Source organism: Leopardus geoffroyi, chromosome B4 (assembly GCF_018350155.1).
Source record: "Leopardus geoffroyi isolate Oge1 chromosome B4, O.geoffroyi_Oge1_pat1.0, whole genome shotgun sequence".
In the NCBI taxonomy this organism is placed as follows: domain Eukaryota; kingdom Metazoa; phylum Chordata; class Mammalia; order Carnivora; family Felidae; genus Leopardus; species Leopardus geoffroyi.
In genome coordinates, this window is record NC_059341.1 from 77,075,695 (window position 1) to 77,081,694 (window position 6,000).

Sequence of the window (6,000 nt, forward strand, 5' to 3'; positions counted from 1 at the left end):
AAAAAAAAAAAAAAAAAGGCGGAGCGCGCCTGGGTGGCTTAGTCGGTTAAGCGGCAGACTCTTGATTTTGGCTTAGGTCACTCATGGTCTGTGAGTTCCAGCCCCTCCGACTCTGCGCTGACAGCATGGGTCCTGCTTGGGATTCTCTCTCCCTTTCTCTCTGCCCCTCCCCCACTTGTGTTCTCTCTCAAAATAAACTTAAAAAGGCAAAGAAACAAGAACAGAATGAAAAAACAAGAGGAAAAGGAACCCAGAGACTTATGAGCCATATCGACAAAATGCAAGGATGGATCCTGATTTAAATAAACCAGTTGTAAATGAGAGAGAGACAGGCAAGTGGGGCAATTTGAGCTTGTGGTTACCGTTCTCCAGGATGGTCCCCTAAGATCCTGGCCTCCGGGTATTCACACCCTCTCACAACGAAGCAGGTTGGCCCATGTGACCAACGGAATAGTGGAGTGTGTGTGACTTACAAAGCTGGGTCAGGAAAGGTTTTGTAGCTTCCTCCTTGGATCCTTGCTCTGGGGGAAACCAGACAAGGTTCTGAGGCCATTCAAGCTGCCCGTAGAGAGCCCTTGTGGTGAGGACCTGTGCCCCTGCCAAAAGCCAGCACTGACCTGTCAGCCTGTGTAGATGAGCCACATGGAAAGCAGATTCTCCAGTACCTGTCAGACTTCCAGGTGACTGCCATCTCATGAGACGCTGATCCAGAACCACTTCGTTCATCTGCTCCCGGATTTCCAACAAACTGAGCAATAATAAATGTTTATTATTGTTTTTTTTTTTTTATTTTTTTTTCAACGTTTATTTATTTTGGGGACAGAGAGAGACAGAGCATGAACGGGGGAGGGGCAGAGAGAGAGGGAGACACAGAATCGGAAACAGGCTCCAGGCTCTGAGCCATCAGCCCAGAGCCTGACGCGGGGCTCGAACTCACGGACCGCGAGATCGTGACCTGGCTGAAGTCGGACGCTTAACCGACTGCGCCACCCAGGCGCCCCTATTGTTTTAAACCTCTAAGTTACACAGCAACAGATAACTAATACAAATACTGATTAGATAATGATACAAAGAAATATTATGAATGCGTAATGCGAAGAATGTTATTTGAAAGTTGTTTTAGGGATGCATACTGAAATATTTATAGATGCATTAACATGCCGCCTGAGATTTGCTTCCAAACAATGCAGTTAAGCGGTAGCAGAGAGTGGATGCATAGATAAAGCAAATGGTCATGAGTTTATATTGGTTGTGGCAATGAACATATTCACTGTACTATTTTCATATTGTTGAAATTTTCTATAATATTTATCATATATGATACATATATGATATCTATATATCTATATATCTATAGATATAAAGATATATAGATATAGATCTATAGATATATAGATCTATATCTATATATATATCATATATAGAAATTTTCTATAATAAAAGTTTATTTTATTTTATTTGAGAGAGAGAGGGTGCGAGTGAGGGGCAGAGAGAGAAGGAGAGAGAGAAAAGCGGGGAGCACATGAAATGGGGTTTGTGTTCATGAACCACGAGATCATAACCAGAGCTGAAGTCCAATGCTTAACCGACTGAGCTGCCCAGGTGCCCCATAAAAAGTTATGTTTTTTAAAAAGTACTTATGGGGCACCTGGCTGGCTCAGTGGGGGGAGCATGCGACTCTTGATCTTGGGGTTGTGAGTTTGAGCCCTACGTTGGGTGTAGAGATTACCTTAAAAAAAAAAAAAAAAAAAAAAAAAGGTACTTTCAATGGTCCAGGCAAGAGAAAAGATGGCTGCAACAGAGCAGTAGTTATAAGGGTTATAAGAAAGGCAATGGAAGTAAAATATTCAGAAGGTAAAAATATACAGGTCTCAGTGATTGAACAGACATGGGGAGGTGAGAAAGAAGAATCAAGAGCGACTCTGGGAGCTGGATGGACATACCGGCCACTTGCCAGCTGTGCGAGCTTGGGTGAGTTACTCAGCCTTTCTGTGCCTCGTTTCCCATGTGTGAAGATGAAGGTAAAAACAGTACTACCTATAAGAGTAATTGTGAGTATTTAGTTAAAACATGTAAAGCACTCAGAACAGTGCTTAGCACATAGTAAACCCTCTAAGTGTTAGCTCTTCCACTGGGGAGGCCCAGGACTCCTGCGGGATGGCAGTTTTGGCTTTGCTCGTGAGATTGTGGCGGTGGGGCACTTCCATGAAGATGGCAAGAGACATTTGCATCTCAATCTGAAGTTCAGGAGAGAAGGTAGAGATAGAGATGTGGATGACTTGGCACATTTTAAAATAAAAGTGAACCAACTCTTTGAACAGACACTTCACCAAAGATACACAAATAGCAAATAAGCACGTGAAAAGATGTTAAATATAACTAGATATTAAGCAAATGCAAACTAAAGCAAAAAGGAAACACCTCTGTACCCATGCCAGAAAGACAAAAATTAAAAAAAAAAAAAAAAACATATACAGTGAAAATACCAAGTACTGGGAAGAATGTGGGGCAGCGGGAGCCATCATACATTGCCAGAGGTCAAGTTAAAATGGTATGTTTATGGGACGCCCAGAGTGGCTCAGTCGGTTGGGCATCCGACTTCAGCTCAGGTCATGATCTCACAGCTCATGAGTTCGAGCCCCGCGTCAGGCTCTGTGCTGACAGCTCAGAGCCTGGAGCCTGCTTCAGATTCTGTGTTTCCCTCTCTCTCTCTACCCCTCTGCCGCTCATGCTCTGTCTCTCTCTGTCTCAAAAATAAATAAACATTAAAAAAATTAAAAAATAAAATAAAATGGTACGTTTACTTCTGGAACTTCTGGAAAACAGCTTGGCAGTTTCTCATAAAATTAAACACATACTAACCATACAACCCAGCGATTGCACTACTGGGTGTTTATCCTAGAAAAATAAAAATTTGCATTCACACAAAAACCTGTATGTGAATGTTCAGAGAAGCTTTATTTGTAATAAGCCAAACCTGGGAACAATCCAAATATCCTTCAACAGGCGAATGGATAAACTGTGGTTTATCCATACAATGGAATACTCCTCTGCAATAAAAAGGAATAGGCCATAGATATATACAACAACCTGGAGGGATCTCAAAAGCAATATTTCATGAAGAATGAGCAAGCCCAATGGAACCCCAGGAACCTCATATGTAAGGAGCATATGGAAACCTTTTCAATCTGTCCACGGTTCCCCAACACAACAAGTGCTGCCTAGGTTCAGGCCCTACTGAATCTTGCCTGGGTTACTGCTCCAGCCTCCTCACTGGCCCCAGCCCCCAACCCCCAGCCTGGGGTCTCTCCAGTCCACTCCACACACTATTTCTAGACAGATCTCTCTGAGGGTGAACCCTGGACTTTTCAATGGTACATCTTCGCTCTCAAGATAAAGTCCAAACTTCTCAATGTATACTCAAATCTCCTGCTTACCTATGTCTTTTCAACTTTCAGATGCCATCTTACGCCCCAGTGGCCCTCTGCCCAGACTCTTCCGTGCCTCCCCACTCTCCTGCAGGCAACAGTCTCTGTAGGCTCCAGCCATAATACATTCATCTTTATGCTGGAATGTTCCATTTGATCGCTAGCTGCTAGGCTTTGGCATTTAAATTTTTCTGCCTAGAACTCTCACCACCACCTTCCGTGGCTCAGTTAATCCCACCCTGCAGGTGTTGGTCCTGTTACCACCTCATCTAGAAAGACTGGGTTAGAGCCCCTTCTGGAGCCTCCATAGCACCTGGGTGCGTTCTGTTGCAGCACTGCCCACGTTGTCCTGTGATCACCCAGTGACCGTTTGGCATCACCCACTAGAATTGTGAGTCCCGAGGGCTGGGACATGTCACATTCCCCTCTGGGTCCCTGGTATCTAGCTCAGTGCTTCACACCCACTAGGAGCCCAACAAGCGTTTGTTGTATAAAAAGCAGTGTGGGTAGATGAGGAAATGAAGGCATGAGAGGGGAGGTCCAAGTCCACATACTCATACTCTCTGTACTTTGAGCAACTCGTGAGGGCGTGGGAAGATGGCAGCTGCTTTGGTGTGTCGGTCGCAAATAAAGCCTCCCTGCATTTCCTCTTCTCACCACCGGGTGGCAATTCAGGCCTGCGAAGCTCTCAGAGGGGCGCCGCTGCCATTGCACCACCTGGTGGCAATATATTTTCCAACCGTTCTGCGGGAAGTGATTTTTTGGAGTACAAAGAATCGCCAAGAAAATACGCGGCAAACTTAATTTTGTAATTTTAAAGTAACTCCTTGGAGTGCTCCTGCCTTAGAGAAGACCCCCGGTGCTACCCTGTTGCCTTCCACACGAGGCAGTGACAACCCCGATTTCCTGATGGCTTCTGCCACCTGAGGCCCCAGTGGCCCTCTGCCCAGGCTCTTCCCTGCCTACCCACTCTGCTGCAGGAAGCAGTCTCCGTATTTATCAGAGTCCTGTCTCCAGATGTCCTCTCCCTCCATGTCCGTGTCACTTTGGGACACTTCAGTGTCCCGTGGATGACCCTCCGCCTGGACCACCCTGCTCCCCGGTTCCCCAAATCTCCCAGTTCTGCAGGGACTTTCACCTCTACCTCACCTCAGCCAGCTGCACCGGATGTAAAAGTCTACCCTTCCACTCTCAGACCACAACCACACATGGGTCCCGCTCTCACTTCCTCTGCCTCTCCCCTGCGCTGTGGTTGCACCCAAACCCCAGCCCTGCCCCTTCACCCTTCCGCGGTTTTTCTGCTCCTTTCAGCTCCTCCCTCTGTCGCCCCGCTGGGGCTGAACTGCCTCGGTGGAATCACAGCTCTTCCACAGACAGGCTTTGAACTTGGACGGCTTACTTGAGCTCTCTGAGCCTCACACTCTCATTCATATTAAAGTGGGGATAACAATAATGCCTGCCTGAAAGACTGGCGAGGGTAACTGAATTGATACGGATAGCACTTAGAACAGTCCCTGGCACGCTGTGAATGATGATATATCATATACGCTGATATATTATTGTTATTGCTTAAGCTGGAGCCTGTGTGGATGACCTCACCAGCCACCTCAACGCCCTCATCAGCAAAACCCACCCATGCACAAATCCCACAATCTTCCTTCACTAGGCTTAGAACCAGGCCTCTGCACCCCAGCAAGAAACGAAATAGACGCCACAAAAATTCCACGATCCTGTAGGTTGGTGCCACTAGACATTCCTGCCCTTCAGCCTCCACTGGGCTCCAGCCTTGCTTGAAAATCCTTGACCTGTCCTTAGCCTGACCCCTCTTCTCTATCTGCAGTGACCATTCCACATTCTTTACCACATTCCCCACGCACGTGCTGTGAAGTTCAAAAGGTACAAACGCACACATTAGATTGTGGTAAGCTGATAAACGTGGCCACGATATTTTGTAACTGTTCCCCCTGGCGTGTGATGATCCCTCATCTCCCACGCTCTGATTCTCCTGACCCTGCACATTCCCTGCTCTGTTCCCATCTCCTAAAACCTTTCCCCTGGTCCCTCTAGAGCTCACTGCTCCCGATCAGCAAGCTCCCTCTGGACATAGCCCCTGTGAAGGGTCCCTCTGCCCTGCCACCTCTCCCTAAGGACACTGCTCTCTCTCCTTCAGCTCATGTGTCACCAGGCCAAATGGTGGGCAGGGGTCTTCCTTGCTCTTCAGTGCTGCTTTCAGACCCTAAAGTCCCTCAGCTTTGAATCTCCTCTCGACAGACTATACCACCTGCTATGCCTCCCTTTTCTACTCATCTACACTCCCTGAGTTATTTCCTCTCATTTCTTGAAGGCGTTGGCTCCTGCCTCGCGGTCATCCCCTCTGATCCTAATTCTGTCCTAATGCTTAGAGATTTCAGTGTCCACATAGAGAGTTCCACGATCTCTTCTCCTCCAATGACCTGGCCCAACCCTATCTGAATTACCCACTCCGTGGTCATTTTCTGGTCTTCGTCATTACCGATGACTGCTACCCCTCTGTATTAGTGTCCCAGGGCTGCTGTAACAAAGTACCACCGAC